A 20210-nucleotide genomic window follows, 5' to 3' on the forward strand; every position below is an offset into this window, starting at 1 on the left:
TGTCCAGATCACTTTAAACTTTCCAGATCAGTTTGAAATCTAGCATCTGCTTCTATTGACATGCTAGATGATTGTAAACAATTATTTTCATTGTCACTGAAGCACATATCTTTTTTTAATATCCAGGCAAGTGACTTAAATATCCTACGTTTCTTAGTGTGAGAAAACAAATCCAATTTAATAAAGTTTGTGGCTTGACTTTAAGTACTGCCTATGTTCCTATGATGGTAGAGGACAGGAAGGCCTGGAGGAACATTGTCCATAGGGTCGCGATGGGTCGGACACGACTTCGCAACTAACAACAACATGTTCTACTTTTCATTTCCCCTCCTCTTGAATTAGCATTTTCTACAAGTAGGAAATTCCTTCTCATGTTTATGGATGAAATAACTCTATTTTTCATGGCAGATATCTCATTGCAGCATTTATTATGTTTTCCTTCTCCTTGTGCAACCATTTAATTCTTCTACTGAAGAAGAAGTTTTACAATTTGATGAAATGCTGAGTAGCTTAAGTGATGCTGATGAAAGAGCATAGTGCTTCTCATACTTTTTGGCAACCTCTCACAGCCTGATGCCCTCCAGAGATGTTAGGACTACAACATTCCTATCCAGAAATTTGGTCATGAATTCTTTGAACCCATCTAGAGAACATCAAGTTAGAGGTTTTGCACTGGAGTTTCCATGCCAAAAGAAATGGTGACATCTTGTAACGGTTTGAAGATTTCCCATTAACAGTGCATAAAGTGGGAAATTACAAGCCATATTTCTAAATTCTGTCTCTGATACATTCATGTAATAAGCTGTGTAAGGGATTGTTTTTCCTTATTTGGAAGTAATAAGTGGTTATATAGAGCTTTGGCAGATTTTCATTCCATTTAAAATATTAAATATTACTCCCATAACATCTGACTATTTCTTGCAGGGATTCTACTAAATGAGTTCGCCTGTGACTCACTAATACACAATTTAATAGTGGTGTATCGATCAGAATGTGTTTGTACTATACTCTCAGTTTTGTCACACAAAAATATGCAGGAGAATCTTTAATCTTAATGCTACAAGTTCAGTTGTAGATTTAATTCTTTCTATTGAAGTGAAACTCAGAAAAGAAAACATTCTGAATGTGAGAAAGCAATTACAACTTAAAAAGATTAAAATATTGAATTTAAACAAAAGGATACACTCTAAAAAGCATCAATCCTTCTGACACAAATGCCAAATATTCATCTGAGGAGAAAAAAGCAGAAAGATTAGAATTGCAGATAGATTTGAAATTGCAGATAGTGGATTTAAAAAGGAAGCAAAAGGCGTGACGTATGTTAGGAGCCATCTAACAGCCTTTGAAGAGTCTTTGAAATTGAGAAATAAACTGAGTTACAAATTCATCTATTTGTTCTTTGCCATTTATGAATAATTTGCAATAGTACAGTTCACTTTCCCATTTTCAAACATGACAGTCCTTGATACATTAATCTTTCAATCACATACCTTGCCAGTTCACATATTTGCTGCAAGTCATTTGGATGCTCAGCCAACAACACAGGATCATCCAAATATAAAAGTAAAACATACGTCTATGATCTCAGCAACATACCTCTAACTTCACCGCAAGCATTCTTTGTACGTTTTTCTATAAACACATACAAACAAATATCAGAGCACTTCAGTCTTCCAGGATACTTTATTACAGATCTCAAAACAGTCATTTTGGAAAGCAAACTAACAAACAAAATTTAGCTGGACAATTGACCTCAAGACTGCTGAACTCACATGCATCAAAAGGTTTCAAGCTACTTCAGAAAGTCTCAATGAACCAATGGGTTTCTAACATATTACAACTGCTAATTGGTAAAAGTCCTTATAGTGCCTCTCACATATGACTGACTTCTGCATAGCTGCCGCTTGCCACAAGTGCAACCAAAATCTGGGAAGGCCAGCAGGGGCTACAGGCAGGCCCTGGGGAGCGTGAGTGGGCCAGCAAGCAGGTGTGGTGTGTGTGTGTGCTATGAATGAGCAAATGTTATGGAGTATGGGCAGGTGAAGAGTGCTCTATGGAGTATCTTGTACTCCATAGGGGGTTCTTCAGCAGAAAACAACAACATGTTTATATGAGCAATTTATGGTCTTCCCTGTCATCTTTCTCATTTACTTTTGTTGTGGAAAGGCAGGTTACAGTGATAATATGATCACAGTGCGCTTAAATGGTCCTTATTCAATGCCATTGTTACTAGATATTGTAATTTAAAGACTACCTGTAGTCATTTGGGCTGGACTGATCTAATAAATACTGTCTCCTGAAGACAGACCCAACAAGCTAAACAGCAACCATGATAAAGAGCTGATTGTAAAATTCACTGTATTTTGATCCAATTACAACTGCACCAAAATAAAAACTAGGTCTGCGTTGCAATCCTGGCATGTGTCATTCTCTCAATGACTTGGGTCATGTCTGTGATGGCCATAAACTCCTGAGCTGTCCATCTACTTGGGGGAAGATTTAAGTCTCCCAGCCCAACTTCATCCAGAGGGTCTCATACAAAGTAGAGCCTCCAAAAGCAATCATGGTCTAGAATGTCAATTTTTATAATCAAGTACTTCATATAGAAGATAGGGATAAGAACATAAGAAGTGCTCTGCTGAATTGGACCCCTTGCCCACCTAGTCCAATGCTTTGTTTTCATAGTACCCAACCAACTTGAAGCCTACTAAAGTCCAGCTGATGACCTTCAGAGGCAATGACTTTGCCATCAAGCTTAATAGCCATTGTTCCCCGTAACTTCCATGAATTGGTCCAACCCTTTTTTAAGTTTGTAGTCAGCATCACATCTCATGCTAGCAAATTCCAGAGTTGGATTGCATATTGTGTAAAGTAATATTTCCTTCCAGGATTCAATTTAATTGGTTGGCCTCTGGTTCTAGTATTTTGGGAAAATAACTTTTCCTTGTCCATTTTATCCACACTGTGTATAATTTTGTTCAGATCAATCATGTTCTCTCTCATTCACCTTTCTAGACTAAAAGATCCAGCTGAAGAAGAGTCTTGACTCCTTTCCTAATAGCAGAAAGAGCAGAGAGTGGATTGCATTCAGATACCTAGGCCTCAAATTGTTTAGGGCTATAAAGTTAAAACCAGTTCTTTAAATTGTGTAGAGAAGATAATTGACAACCAACAATAGGTCTTTTCACAACCAGTATAATGTATTCCCTGTATGATCTAATGAAGTCTGGTTGCTTCGTTTTATTCAAGTTGAAGTTTCTAGACATTCCTCAAGAGTTGATCCATATTGCAGTAATTGAACCAGGATGTAACTATGTCTTGAGTAACTTGCTAGATCTGTCCAATTCAGGAATGGTCATACACTAAATGTAACTGCACACGTATGCTATTTGCAGCCATTCAGTATCATTTTGCTGTTGAAGGAACATCCCATACTACAGCACAACCCTATCCAGAATAGATTGAATCTCAGACTGAGACCCTGATTTATGTGTGAACATAGCCAATAATGAAGGCTGTGGAATTCCACGAGTGTATAACTAATGTCACAGTCTTAAGCTGACTTCATATTATTTTGTTTCGGAACAGGAGCTGTTAGGCTTGTTTTGGCAGGGAGGGAAAGATTTAATGGTTTACTTTCTACAGTGCCTAGGTTTGTTTACTGGGTAGCTAAATAAGGCTTTAGAAGTGGAGAGGAAACTAATTTAAAAGATGTTCTCTTATCTTAGAGTAAACGTCTATCTAGATTCTCCAAGTGCCTTCCAGATAACTCATAATTCTTCATCTACATGATCTGTAGAAGAATAGGAAGAATGATAAAACTAACAGGAACTAAAGAAAGATGAGAATATTCTTTTAAATCAAAGCTCTATCCAGGTCTTACCATTGATTGCTTTGGTTATAGCTAGCATAATTCATACTCTAAACTAAGTGCATGTTTACATTTTTCATTATATTTTTTCGTCTAAAGGTAACAAATGTATGCAACATTCCTTCTAGTTCATATTCAGTCACCTGTTCACTAAATGTGTGTCTTCACATTCTTCCAGGAAACTTAAGATGTATGCCCTTCATCCACTTTTATCCTCACAGGTACTTTGTTAGCTAGATTGGCTGAGAGATAATGATCACCTACTGAGATTCTGTAGTTGAAGGTAGACTCAAAAACAGAAGTCATTAATTTTGGTTCCACACATTAATTTTGGTATATCTGCTGCATCAGCTGACATTCAGTCATTGTGCTAATTATAATTGTAATGAGTTTGGTGTAATGTGTGCACTCAAATATTTGTGGTAGATAAACTGTGATTTATGATTTAGTGTGCCCTATGAACTCAAGCCAATTCTAGTTTGTTTGCTAAAATTCACACATTAATCCTAACTCAACAAACAATATCATACCACAAACTTCTCCATAGCTGCCTTTGTGTCCACCTTAGAATAGCAGAGTTGGAAGTCTTCTACTGCAACCTGCTGCTCAATATACCTATACTTGGACAATGGTTGTCCAAACTCTTCTTAAAAACCTGTAGGAACACCTACAACAGAAGTCTTCAAACTTGGCCCTTTTATGACTTGTGCACTTCAACTTCCAGAATTCCTCAGCCAGGCATGCTGGTTGAGGAATTCTGGGAGTTGAAGTCCATAAGTCATAAAAGTGCCAAGTTTGAAGACCCCTGACCTACAACTTCTGAAGGCAAGCCATTCCACTGGTTAATTGTTCTCACTTTCAGGAAATTTCTCCTTAGTTCTAGGTTGCTTCTCTGTTTGATTAGTTTCCATCCATTGCTTCTCATCTTGCCTTCAGGTGCTTTGGAGAAAAGCTTGACTCCCTCTTCTTTGTGGCAGCCCCTCAAATATTAGAAGACTGCTATCATGTCACCCCTAATCCTTCTTTTCATTAAACTAGACTTACCCAATTCCTGCAGCTGTTCTTCATATATTTTAGCCTCCAGCCCCCCTAATCATTTTTGTTGCTCTTCTTTGCACTCTTTCTAGAGACTCAACATCTTTTTTATATTGTGTCAACCAAAACTGGATGCAATATTCCAAGTGTGGCCTTTCGAAAGTATTATAGAGTGGCACTAACATTCCATGTGATTTTGATTCTGTCCTGCAGTCTAGAATTGCATTAGCTTTTTTTGATGGCTACACCACACTGCTGGCTCCTATTTAAGTGATTGTCCACTAGTACTCCAAGATCCATCTTGCAGTTACTACTACAGGTAGTCCTCGACTTACAACAGTTCATTTGGTGACCATTCAAAGTTACAATGACACTGAAAAAGTGACATGACTGTTTTTCACACTTATGACTGTTGCAGCATATCCATGGTCACATGATCAAAATTCAGATGCTTGGCAATTGATTCATATTTATGATGGTTGCAGTGTCCCGGGATCATGTGATCCCCTTTTGTGATCATCTGACAAGCAAAGTCAATGGGAAAGCCAGATTCACTTAACAACTGTGTTACCAATTTATAAATTACATCCACAGCATTCCTCTGGTCCACTAATTTTGTCATATCATCAAAGAATGCAATAAGATTTGTCTGGAATGATCTGTTTTTGATAAACCAGTATTGGCTTTTAGTTAGACTTTGTTTGCCTCTTTGTTTGCGGATTCATTGCTTGATTGCCTTTTCCAGAATCTTCTCAGCTATTGGTGTCAGGCTGATAGGTCTGTAGTTTCCTGGATCCATTCCCCCCTTTTTTGAAGATGGGAACTACATCAGCCCTTTTCCAGTCCTCTTGTAGTTCCCCAGTGCTCCAGGATCTTTGAAAGATATAGTTCAGTGGTTCTGAGATCACATCTGCCAGTTCCTTGAGAACCTTGGGGTGTAATCCATCTGGTCCTGGTGATTTGAACTCGTCTAGGGTGGACAGGTCCTCAGGTAGAGTGGCTTATAATACAATTCCCTAAATGGCTCCCTGACTCAACCCCTATTTTATGCACTGTTTTGTAATGGATCCAGTTAGTTTCTCTGATGTGGGGGTTTGGTACTTCTATTGTTTGTTGTTATTTCCTCTTTTTTTAGTGTTTCGCTTCTAATTATTTATATTTGTAAGCCACTTAAAGTAGTAGCTACAATTCAGATGGTCTGTCAGTTGGATTAATTTGGAAAAAAGGTCAAGGAATAATGAATAACTTAAATAATATAATCAATAGAAAGAAAGCGGGGGGGGGGAAGATCGGCTACAGAAAATTTTATGGACAATTTCTGCTAGTTTCTGCTTTTACACAAGCCTTTGGCAGATATGCTTGCAGTGACCATATTTTGCCAGTAGATGTCAACATTTCCCCAGACTATTTACCAATTGCACAAACTCTCAAGATTGGTTCTTCCTTCTGAGTTATAACATCAAGAATATACCAGTCTTAAGTGAGACCTTATTTACACCTTCAATTATGGGAGAAAAATCAGGAACAGGAAGTTTCTCCTTTACTAGTTAAAAGAAAAAAAGTGTTGTAAAATGTCTGGACAGTTACTTTTAAGAGCTGTTGACTGCTTTATTGCTGTTACCTGTACTGCAAAAGTGAACTGTAAAGCAATCCTGCCTAGAATCAAAACCAAAAGTTTGTGTTGTATTATGTACTGAATAAAAAAGGGGAAAATATCATAGGAATACTATGTCTTATATTAACCCACAAAATGAAAATTCTGACTGAATCGTTTTAGGATTTATAGTCCACATATCTAAAGGACTCCCAGCTTCACAAATACTGCGCCAGAGTAAAATTCAAAGTATACATTTTCATTTTATTTAGGAAGCGGGTGCAAATGTTGATACCAAATGCCTTTTTTCACTGTGGTAAGATGCCTTAAGACTGTTGATCTTTAGCACACCATTAGCTGATTGCATCTGCATATTTGAATAAACTGTTCTGTTTATGATTATATGATTGCAAAATGTAGAAGAACAAATGAAAATCAACATGTAAAATATTCAGTAGATTCTGAGAGCAGTTCACATTATACTAAGCCTAGGTATGTAGAATAAGCTAGATTTATTTACATAGTGCCTTCAAATCAGTCTTGACTCCTGGTATTTTACTGTTAAGATTTTGAGCTGTGGTTTGCCATGGCCTTCTTCTTAGTGCTTACAGAGATCAAGTGGCCAAAAGTCATGCAGTTGGCTGGATGATCTTCCAATTTCTACCATGGTGCATTAACTATTACACCAAACTGGATCTCTAGAGACATATAAAGGTAAAGGTTCCCCCGCACATGCATGCTAGTCATTTCCGACTCTAGGGGCCGGTGGTCATCTCCGTTTCAAAGCTGAAGAGCCAGTGCTTGTCCGAGGACATCTCCGTGGTCATGTGGCCGGCATGACTAGACGCCAAAGGCGCACGGAACGCTGTTACCTTCCCATCGTAGTGGTCCCTATTTTTCTACTTGCATTTTTTACGTGCTTTTGAACTGCTAGGTTGGCAGAAGCTGAGATGAGTAACAGGTGCTCACTCTGTCATATATGTCATATATGCAAAGCCAAAACTAAGCATAAGGCAATGTGTGAACCCAACATAATGTGGCTTGTTAGATTCTAGGATACCATTTTATTGATTTATATGGGCACCTGTCTCACCAATGCAACTTGGGGTAGCTAACAAGAATCAAAATACAATATAAATACATATATATCTCATTCCCACCCACTTAACACAACATGGTTCCCTAACATACCATTCACCAGGAGCATGGGCTCAATTACTCTCCTGGCCCCATGCCTGTGAAAACAGGCAGGTCTTCAAGGCTTTGCAAGCTGAGCAGTGTTGTGGACCAGCTGAACTTCAGGTGTTATGATATACCTGAGGACAGGCATTGCTGCTTCTAGAATTAAATATAAGGCAAAGTGTTGCATCTTCCATGTATGGAGAAGGTTGGGATGCAAGTGGAATGGTGGACTGAATGGGTAGTTGGCCAATCTTTTGAACCCTTTCATGTTGGAGCTCAATTTGGGGGCAAGGGCAATTGCTTAGGATTCATTTACTTTCTCAGTGCTCAGTTTATGGAATGTTGCTCACCTCAGTTTTGCTCCCTCTTCTGCTAACGAAATATCACCTTTCTGTGCAGGTCCAAAATTGGCAGGTGAGATCAGCTCACAGCACTCTGATTAACCAATGACCATGCTCACATGGATCTAAACTTACTTTTCAATTTTGAAAGGCAGGCTTAAGCTTTTCAGAATGAAAAAGTCACCCAACCAAGTCCTGTGGAGAAGATACAAAGCTTTGCCAGTATGACCTTATCACTGCAAAGGGGGACTTTCCAAGTAAGATGGAAAAGGCAAGGCAAGTCCCTGAGCACCACGATCTTACTGAACAAGAAGTTTCCTATTAGCTGCTGACCTTCAGAATGAGATCTGTAAACACTGGCCAGCTAGAGATAATAGGAATTGTAATCCTCATCTGGAAATCATTGCCTGTGTTAGTGTTATATATATCACACTGAGTGTCACTTATCTATGTATATGACAGAATTACTTCCAATAGTTATCTGTTGTTTTACTAAAGTACTCAAAGGGTATCTCTTAATACAGAACTCCAGTTAAGAAGTGATTACAGTAACACCAGCCTATTTGTCTGATTTTATCCTAAATATCTAACCAACTTTCTAGCAAAACTCTAATTGTGTTTCTCTTCCTCTCTCATATGTCCACAGTAGATGTTCTTGGTCAGCCACCATGGGCTTTTAACTCCACCAGATTTTGTGGCTTGCCTTTTTTCAAATGGGTAAAGTATTTTTCTCTGCTGGTAACTTTATTTAAAATATAGAATAGTGCTTTTCTGTGCAATGAATGCATTTTGTCTTATTAATGGCAAGAAACAAAATAATTGCCTTTTCTGGGGGAAACTCTAGACACTTAGAGGTGACTGGCTTATGGTTGTCCAAGTCTCACAATAAAAATGAGACAGGGTTTGAGGAGGCCTTTTAGATGTTTTATGATGTCCAGGATGTAACTGGCATGTCTTTCTCTTTGCAATTCTGTAGTGCTCAGAGAGGATCAGCCATGAATCATAACTTGTCCTTTCTGGCCAATTGATGAGCACAGAGATTGCTCATATGCCACCCAACAAGGGATCCCTTGTCCTACATCTCTAGATTCACAACAGAAATAAAACAAATTCTTTTTTAAAAAAAATGAAAACAGGTTTTTCTCCCTTTAAAGAATGGCTTTGCCGTTTGTCTTTACAGCTTTTAGATAATGCTAATGTCTAATAGTAATGCTAGGAAGCCGGGGTGGGGGGTCAAGTCAGACCTCTCTCCAATAAATTTAAACATTTACTAAAGGCATAACAGAATAGCCAGACACAGTCACAATGCAGCAATATTCATTCACCCCAAATGGGAGTTCTCCTTTTGCCAAAAAACAAACAAACAAACAAAAAATCAAACAAACCCTGGCTGTGGCATCTAAGAGCACTATCCAGCTGTGGCTTTATTTTTTGCGGGTTGACTTGATCCATGATCATATCTGTCCCCTATTCCTTTCTAGAAGTCCCATGAATGAAAATGCACTACTCTCTGCTAGGATATTTTTAGAACACAATGTATTAACTCCATAAATCATGTCAAGAGCAAGACAAACGATCAGGCTTGAATATGGTTGCCTTGAGGGCACTGAGTTCTTTTTCTCTGGAGACTGATCCGTAAGAATAGCAGCTGTATAGCAGGATTATTATTGTTGTTATTATTATTATTATTACTTTTTTTTTAGTGATGCACTTTCCACAATGCTGATCAGGGGAGCTTTGGGGAAAACCAAACCCGCTCCTGTCTTGTTTGTACTCTGTGTGACTGCTACTCGTTTGCCTTCCTCTCCCTTTGGGGTCAGTCTGCACCGCTCACCTTTTTGAGAAAGATGACAAAGAAGGCTGAGCCCATGTCTGGGTTCATGGGATACGCTCATAAATGTCAAATTTGTGTCAAATAGGGGACTTCCATGCTGGAGGTGGCTGATTGATTGATGGCAAACTCCACCTCCTACCTGCTCTGTTCTTTGCTTTCCACCCACCCATCTTTTTTTGGGGGGGGGGTTATCGTATTGATGTATTCTCAGTATGTTCTTGTTCTTTGTTTATTTTATTGATCTATTATCTTACTTCTGTTCTATTTACATTCTTTTCATTTCTTCCTTTCTTATTATTGTAAGCTGCCTAGAGTGGTCCCACGGTGAGATAGGCAGCAAAATGTATTTAACAAATAAGTAAAATAAATAAATAAGCCCTGATTTACAAACCACAGTGGGTGGATGGGTTCATACAACAAAGTGATGTTTCTCACTCGGGACAAAGAATTTTTCAACCAGCCTTGATTAAAGCAAATAATATCTTAATGCAGTGTGTGCACGAGAGTGGTGTCTACATAGCTTAACCAATGATGAACCACAAAAGAAATCTTAGAATAAGATTTGAAAATGAAAGCCAACAGCAATTAAATAGCACTGTCATTCCACTTCAGATTATCTTTTCCGGAGTAAGCCTCAAAACAAGAGGCTAACATCTTGCATTTGAAGCCTAGATGAGAAACATAAACTCGGAGGATAAATCCCAAGAATAAAAGATGAAGCAGAATGTTTATATAAAATTCCACAATGGAAACTGGGCGTAATTTGATTCAAATAAACAAAATCAACCTCACAGAAATGACAAGGAGTTTACTGTAATGCAAAACAAAACAAAACCTCTACATAGACTCCCTGCATGCATATTCATTCAGGACATCCAGATTTCCGCAAATGTACAGTAGAATAAGAAGATACAGGGATGTAAATTATGTGTCCTTTTCAGACAGCTGGAGGCAGCACAGTTTTTTGACTGATCAAGAAGGGAGAGGGAGGACAGAAGACAGGTCTCCTGTCTGAAGAAGAACACAGCCATGCCTTGCTGATGGCTGCTTTTCAGTTATGTCTTAATGGCTTTCTCTTTCTCTCACCTGAAAAAATCATATCTTTTTCCTTCCCCCACAGGAAGAAGAATGCTGCAGTTGTTGTAAGCACCACCCAGTTGCCAAGGCCCAGATCACGATCTTGTGACCACAAGGGTGCTGGTTCAAGGAATAACCCCCATGCCCTCGTCAGTTCAAATGGTCACTGCATGAATGGTCATTAAACGAGGACCACCAGTATCCATAACGTTGCCATCAGGCAGATACCTTTGCTAAAGCAAGGTGCCTCTGCCTCTCCTGTGGCCTAAGCAAAAATGGCCACAGCTGGCATGCCCAGAGATAGGAGGAGAGGGGGTGTGTGTCACTCCAAAGCAACCAAAAACAACCGGTAAGAAGTGAACAGATCCCAACCTTTGAATCTAGTATCAATGTTATCATTCACGAAGTCTACTGAATTGTATTCACAACCAAAACTGTGCATGAAGAAGAAAGAAAGAAAATCCAGAGGTGCTTTTTTCCCAATGGCAACCGGACTTTCTTGCTTTTCTTTTCTTTTTTCTTTTGAAAACATTTCACTTCTCATCCAAGAAGCTTCTTCAGTTCTAACTGACTGATAGGGAATGGAAGGATTTATATTCCTTGCAGGCATCCGAGAGCTGTAGAGGCCACTTGGGGGTTTATCTCTATTCTCAGAGTCACCTGAATCAGAGTGTAAATGGGTGTGGAAACCTCTTGGGACAGAGTTTACAAGGCAGTCCTTTCAACAGTCTAACAACCAAATGACTGCAAGGAATACAAATCCTTCGATTCCCTACCAATCAGTTAGAACTGAAGAAGCTTCTTGGATGAGAAGTGAAATGTTTTCAAGAGAAAAAAGGGGAAAAAACCCCCAAGAAAGTCCATGACCTGACCTGGATGACTGAGAATCTCCAAAGGCGAAAGAGAAAAGGCTGTTTGATAACTGGAACACTAAAAACTGTATTATTTCAAAATATTTATAAACAGCACACCAGTTGTCAGTGATTGTAGCAAGGAACATCATCGACATTCTGAATCCGGTGAAAATTTTGTAATCTTCTGCTTGCTGCTCTCAGATGCTGCCAGCCACAAAGGCAGAGGTTGACTCGGCGCCAGCTCTTGCCGTTTCTTTTCAACACTGGCTGAGAATGGAACTTGTCCATTATTGATCGCTGTCTTGCATTTCTTCCTGTGTCCTTCCTCTGATCCTGCTGCCTGGTAGGTGGATTATTTTTGGACGTGGTCTTGCACTTTTTCAGAAGAGCATTAGACTTTTGTTTAGATATAGCCTAGAATGTCATAGATGTGGATGATTTGCACTCACAATCTATTAGTTGGGCAACTTAAGAGGTGAAAGGGGCCATTTCCTTGGTCATTGGTGGTGATTTTCCAACTTCAGGCTATGCTTGATTGTAGGGGGAAATGAAGTTTGGGCAATCCACCCATCACTTCCCTAAAATTGTCTCTCATTAAAACAATCATTCTACTTATGGAGATATTCTATCAGAGATAGAATAGGCGATCAGGGCAGCAAAATATCATGCCATTATCCTGTTCTATCCACTCAAGGTCTGATACCCAAAGAAAATAAATTACAATTTTCTCAGCAAATGCAGCAGGCAAAATTTCTGTTTTTTTTTTCTTAAAAAAAAGTTACGCCACTAAGGATTTTATCAGTTTCCTGAGAGGAAACTCGTTAAGCTTCTGACTCATTGAACTTAGTGAGAGTTATTTTGGAAGGAAATACTCAGTGCCAAAGGACCTCCGCTCACATTGTAATAATTTTTCCAAAGTTCCTCTTCTTAATTCTCCTTAGGTAATGGCTTTTGGAAAATCCTTTAAATAGGGAGAAGGAACTGTGAGGAGAGATGAATCTGACTTGCCAGTAGTGTCCATTTTGTTGGTTGAAGAACACCAAGCAACACTATTTGAAAGCTGGTGTAGGCTTAATAATAAGAGTGTTGGAACAGAACAGATTCAGATCATAGTAATAACAAGAAAACATGAACCGGTTGCCATCTCTAAATCCAGATTACCTGTAAAAACATCTGTATTTACAGAGTACCTTGTAAAAGATATTATCTTTCCTGGAGGAATAGCAAGGTAATCAATCATTAAAGTCAACCTTGATTAAATAAATTTAGAATTAATCATGTTAACGTGAGGAAATCTACACATGTTGTTGATCCCTTTTTTTCTGGAAGTATAATTAAAAAGTTAGAACAGAAAAGAACAGAATAGAATAGAATAGAATAGAATAGAATAGAATAGAATAGAATAGAATAGAATAGAATAGAATAGAATAACAGAGTTGAAAGGGACCTTGGAGGTCTTCTAGTCCAACACCCTGCTCAGGCAGGAAACCCTATATCATTTCAGACAAATGGTTGTCCAATCTCTTCTTAAAAACTTCCAGGGTTGGAACATTCACAACTTCTGTTGGTTAGAAAAATGCCCCTTTCCACCAATCATATGATGATCTTAAAACTTCACTGATTTCTGTATTGAGCAACCATTTCACCGTTGGGTTCCCATATGGAGGACTTTATTGAAATTTAGATTGCATATACTGTATTGGGGGTAATTTAGTGTTACCATTTCCGTGGTGAAAAAAAAATCTGGATGATCATTAAATGGCAACAAAAGGATACAGATAACTTGTACTCTGTAATCCCGTCTAATGGTCATTAGGACTTTTGAAACCCAGATCTGATAGCTTTATCTTGTAGTTTCTCAAGCCAGAGATGATTACAACACCCGGAAACTGAACAGGCATCAAATCCTAGCCATATATACACAGGGTGGATGGGAGAGAAATAGCCAGGACGATACAAAAGACTGAAAGGTGAAAGTCCACATTGGAAGAAGTGACAAGGGTCAAAGAAAACTTGCTTTCTGGAGGAGAACGTGGAGCTATAAAGTAGGCTGTTTTTTTTTTAAGTAGAGAGTAGTTCTTGATAAAATATTTAAGTGTTCCATGAACTGATTGTCTCCAAGGTCAAGGCTGAGAGTTACCTTTCTCAAGTGCAGCTACCAAAAGGGCTCGAAGTTCATCTTACCAGAAAAGAAGTTCAGTTATTCAGATTGCTCCTATTTATAATTATATTCTATAGCAGACATGTCAAACACAAGGCCCGGGGGCCGGATCCGGTTTCATGTGGCCTGCGAAGCCATCCTGGAAACAGTGAGGGAACGGCCCCCACTGCCTTGGTCCTGGCCCAGAGACCCTTCTTCTGCCAGAGACCCTCAGATCTGTCCCACTCCTGCCCAGCCCCCCCATAGGCACCCTTGATGCGAACGATGTAGAGCTGGACACGCCCACCCAGTAGGCCATACACACTCTAGCCACTCCCACCCAGTAGGCCACGCCCACCCTGGCCATACCCACCCGGCCCCTTGAGGGCAACTGCAATGTTGATGCTGCCCTCAATGAAATTGAGTTTGACACCCCTGTTCTATAGTATAGAGAAGAGATAGGATAAATACTTTGGCAGAACTTTAGGAGGCGAATAGTCAGTGGATCTTAGAGTGATGTCCTGGCCTGTAAATGGTTACAGAAATACTGTTAAAATCTTCCATATTCATATACTTAAAAAAATAAAACCCTAAAGAAACTTCATAAAGTCACCCAAGACCTGTTGGTCTGCTGAGGGCAATACTATTTATTTCTACTGAACGCTCAAAGATTAATGATTTTTGAATCCTTGTTTTGAGAAAGAAATATACTTGTAAAGCTCCTAAACTTTTAAGCTTCTTTTAAGCATTCTATGCCATATTTTTTTCTCTCCTTTCATAGCCCATTGTTTAGATAGGCAAGAAGCTGCTTCAGCATTGCATTCCCAACTATTGAATTGACTGCCTCAATAGGTAGGAAATAGCGTTTTTTCATTCCATGGGAACTTACAAATATTTAACAATATTTCTATTTGGTATAAGCTTATGTCTGGGGCAGGGATGTCTAACTTTGGCAACTTTAAGGCTTGTGAGTTTAAACTCCCAGAATTCCCCAAGCAGCAGAGGTGACTGAGGAATTCTAGGAGTTGAAGTCCACAGGTCTTAAAGTTGCCAATGTTGGACAGCTGTGATCTAAGGATAATGCAATATTCAACTTCCTGCACAGCAATGCCTATTTAAGGAAGGCTGGACTGATGGAATGATTGGTTCAAAGTCACTTGGTGAGCTTCCATGGCTAAAGACAGACTAGAATCTAAAGCTCTGGTCCAGCATTTAACTATCACACCACACTGCCTCTTAGTATAGGGTGATGACTATCATAATCTCTAAGCTTGTAGTAGTTGTAGGGCTGATGGAGACAATATTCATAGTGGGTTCTACATTATTCCATTACATGTTTTGGGGAGGGAGGGAATGATCCTCCCCACTTCTCCACCCTATTCATCTATTGTACTTGAAGTATCACTTGAACATCCACAAAAGGATTTAATGTCTGAACAAACACAGAACTCCTAAAACCTGAGATTATATATATGATATATCAGAACAAATGCAGAAATTGTCTGCACCAGCTCTATAGAAGCGAACAATGTCTATTTGTATAACTCTCTCATGTCTATTTGGGGTGGTTTAATAATAGGCATGGGGAAATGTGAATATTTGTAACAGGTGAATCAAAAGAGAAAGTGTATCCTTGCTCCTTACTATAAAAAAGGAACATATCTAGGTAAATGCACTTTGTTCCAATTCTAAAATGAAATGGGCTTGGTTTCTAAAGCCAGCTTGAGAGGCCTTGATTTGCTCAAATCAAAATTCACAATAGCTTTTATTCATGACTCAGGTTTCAATTCTGAAGAGAATAAGAACATCTCAAGTTTATTTCACATCAACTACTGTGGTTGTACGACCACATCCCGTTTTTGTGTGTGAATTGTGAAATATTCTTCTGATTTTCTTCTTTTTCACTTCTTACGTCATACTTTTCTGTGACAAAGAACTGCATCAGTCTATACGACAAACAATTTTCTTCTAGCCATGAGACAACTGGTCATAAACCATGAACAATCATCAGACATTTCGAAGTCTTTCCTTGGAGGTGACTCAATTGGACTTTGGGGCTTCCAGTTAGATTCTGAGCTTCCTTTTTGTTCTGTGTCTGTTGGCTTTAGAGATGACTTCTCTACTTCTAAGAGACTCCCCTGGTGGCCATGGATGAATTGACCTGTCTAGAAGCTTTGTTCATTGCTATAGAGGAACTGTGCTCTTTTGAAAAAATATTGTTTGCACTTTCTTTGCAAGTCATGGGCACACTCATTCACAGTATGCCTGCAAAAAAAAAATCATCAGGCAGTAGTATTTAATATTCTGTATGGAACTGAAATCTTCCAAAGCTCTACTATCACTTCCACCATTACATCCAAATAAAGAAGAATGTACTACATGAATCCATCTGCAACATCTGGAAAAAGGGTTTATAGTTTCCCGTTCTACGCACAGTTAATGAAAAATTCTCCAAATCAACACAAACATCACCGTTTCTTTTTGACATATGAGAGATTCTAGTGTCACGTTACAAAGCACCTTTCCCCAGCTTTCTGCTTTCCAAATGGGTTCAAACTAGAAGTCTCCAAATTTCATGGCTTGTATTCAGTGGTAGGATTCAGCTGGTTTGCACCACTTTGGCAGAACCGGTAGCTAATTTTTTGTTGCCCAGGCCCAGAATGGACTTCCGGAAGCAGCACCCACACAGATAACCAGTTGTTCACATATTTGAATCCCACCACTGCCTGTATTGTAGCTAGGAATGTTGCAGTGAAATCCTTGGTGCTCTCTGAGCTTGGTTGTTTGCTTGTGTGCCAATGATGCTACCTAGTTGGGCAACAAAAAAAACATCTGCAAGCAAACAGCCAGGCTCAGAGAGCACCGAGGTCTCCACAGTTCAACTTTGAGCTACAGATATTCCTTCTATTGGAATGTTGTAGTCTTTGGAGGGCATCAGGTTGAGAGAAATTGTCAGAAAGGATGCAAGTGTGAGGCACTCTGCTCTCTCATCAACACCACTGGCTGAATAAAATGATTTAACGTTTAATGTTAAGTTAACGTTTCATTAAAATTACAATACTTCTCCATCTCTGAGAAATAAGAATGAAATGTTATAAGAGGAGAAGGAAAACATAACACATTATGCAGTGGGATACATGTGAGCTATTTCACTACTTGTAGAAATGCTCCATTTAAGAGGAGAGAAAATGCAAAACAGAACATAGGTCAGAATTAAAGTCAAGTCACAAACTACAGTAAATTAGATTTGTCTTCTCAGTCTAAGGAACTTCAGATCCCTGTAAGTAACTTGCCTGGATATTAAATATTGTTGTTGTTAGCTGCGAAGTCGTGTCCGACCCATCGTGACCCCATGGACAATGTTCCTCCAGGCCTTCCTGTCCTCTACCATCTTCAGTGACTCCATCCAGCCACCTCATTCTCTGTCGTCCCCTTCTTCTCTTGCCCTCAACCTTCCCCAGCATTAGGCTCTTCTCCAGTGAGTCCTTCTTTCTCATTAGGTGGCCAAAGTATTTGAGTTTTAGCTTCAGGATCTGGCCTTCTAAAGAGATATTAAATATATACCTGAGCAAAAACAAAAGTATTTTTAAAAAAATCATCCAGCACACGAACAGAAGCACAACACTTTAAACTGTCACATAATCTGGACAGCAAGCTCAGTGCCACACTGAAGCAAGATGAGAGTGGGTTAGGACTTGCAGAATAATTGCACAAGAAAATCCTCAAGGGGAAATATGCAGCCAGTATTTTAATTTAATTTAATTTCAATAACTAATTTTCTGTTCCTTCCTTTGGAAAGGCAAACAATAAAAAATAGAGATGGAATGGGCAATTTTCCACGAGGTATGAAAACCTTGGCTAGTAATTAGATTATTAATGATTACAGTCATGGCCAAAATTGTTGGCACCCCAGAAATTTTTCCAGAAAATCAAGTATTTCTCACAGAAAAGTATTGCAGGATCACATGTTTTGCTATACACAGGTTTATTCCCTTTGTGTGTATTGGAACATAACAAAAAAGGGAGGAGAAAAAGCAAATTGGACATAATGTCAAACAAAACTCCAAAAATGGGCCAGACAAAATTATTGGCACCCTTAACTTAATATTTGGTTGCACACCCTTTGGAAAAAATAACTGAAATCAGTCGCTTCCTATAACCATCAATAAGCTTCTTACACCTCTCACCCTCAATTTTGGACCACTCTTCCTTTGGAAACTGCTCCAGGTCTCTCTTACTGGAAGGGTGCCTTTTCCCAACAGCAATTTTAAGATCTCTCCACAGGTGTTCAATAGGATTCAGATCTGGACTCATTGCTGGCCACTTCAGAACTCTCCAGCGCTTCCTTGCCATCCATTTCTGGGTGCTTTTTGACGTATGTTTAGGGTCATTGTCCTGCTGGAAGACCCAAGATCTCGGACGCAAACCCAGCTTTCTGACACTGGGCTCTACAGTGCGACCCAAAATCCCTTGGTAATCCTCAGATTTGATGATGCCTTGCACACATTCAAGACACCCAGTGCCAGAGGCAGCAAAACAACCCCAAAACATCGTTGAACCTCCACCACATTTCACTGTAGGTACTGTGTTCTTTTCTTTGTAGGCCTCATTTTGTTTTCGGTAAACAGTAGAATGATGTGCTTTACCAAAAAGCTCTATCTTGGTCTCATCTGTCCACAAGACGTTTTCCCAGAAGGATTTTGGCTTACTCAAGTACATTTTGGCAAACTGTAATCTTGCTTTTTTATGTCTCTGTGTCAGCAGTGGGGTCCTCCTGGGTCTCCTGCCATAGCGTTCCATTTCATTTAAATGTCGACGGATAGTTTGCGCTGACACTGATGCTCCCTGAGCCTGCAGGACAGCTTTCATTCCTTTGGAACTTGTTTGGGGCTGCTTATCCACCATGCGGACTATCCTGCGTTGCAACCTTTCATCAATTTTTTTCTTCTGTCCACGACCAGAGAGATTCGCTACAGTGCCATGGGTTGCAAACTTCTTGATAATGTTGCGCACTGTGGACAAAGGCAAATCTAGATCTCTGGAGATGGACTTGTAACCTTGAGATTGTTGATATTTGTCCACAGTTTTGGTTCTCAAGTCCTCAGACAGTTCTCTTCTCCTCTTTCTGTTGTCCATGCTTAGTGTGGTACACACAGACACACAATGCAAAGACAAAGTGAACTTCTCTCCTTTTTATCTGCTTTCAGGTGTGATTTTTATATTGCCCACACCTGTTACTTGCCCCAGGTGAGTTTAAAGGAGCATCACATGCTTGAAACAATCTTGTTTACCCACAATTTTGAAAGGGTGCCAATAATTTTGTCCGGCCCATTTTTGGAGTTTTGTTTCACATTATGTCCAATTTGCTTTTTCTCCTCCCTTTTTTGTTGTGTTCCAATACACACAAAGGGAATAAACCTGTGTATAGCAAAACATGTGTTCCTGCAATACCTTTCTGTGAGAAATACTTGATTTTCTGGAAAAATTTCTGGGGTGCCAACAATTTCGGCCATGACTGTATATAATGTGGCATGAATATATAGATAAAATTGATCCATTAAGTGAGGTATCTTTTGTGATCTCTCTGTCTTCCACGCGGGAGCTCCACTGATCTTTTATTGCTTAGTAGATACAACCTTCTTCCAGGAAAGACTCTTAACTTGCAATTGCCTTTCCTTGTTCATGAAATTTTATGGAAGCAGCATAACCTACCACAATATTTCTAACAATGCTTTTTCTTACTACTTCTTGTCTGTTATAGAAAATGGAGAACAACAGAGTTCTAGGGGACCTTACAGGCTTTCTAGCACAACTCCTGCTCAGGCAGGAGCCCCTGTGCCACTTCAGACAAGTGGTTGTTCAATCTCTTCTTAAAAACTTCCAGTGCTGGAGCATCCACAACTTCTGGAGGCAAGCCCTTCCACTGATCAATAGTTCAGATGAAGCCAGTGCAAGAAGCAATAGATGAATAACTATACCATGTCTTTTCATTTGTAACGTCAGGAGCCCTTTTCTGGAGATGCTCATGCATAAGATTGCAAAATCAATATATTGATCCCCAAACAAGAAAACCAATCTTTTGTTATTAATCTGGGCATTTCAGAGGAATACGCAGACGATGGAAATGCTCTTTTGTTTGAACAAGAACCACTTATTAGCTGGGTTAGGAAACCACAAATGCAAACAGTCAGGCAACCTGTCTGGGAACACCCATGTCCCTGAAGACACCAGCTTCGGTACCGAGCAGTCCCCTGGCTACACCTGGCTAAAGTTTTGATAATT

The sequence above is a fragment of the Vipera ursinii genome (assembly GCF_947247035.1).
Source record: "Vipera ursinii genome assembly, chromosome: 1".
Classification (NCBI taxonomy): domain Eukaryota; kingdom Metazoa; phylum Chordata; class Lepidosauria; order Squamata; family Viperidae; genus Vipera; species Vipera ursinii.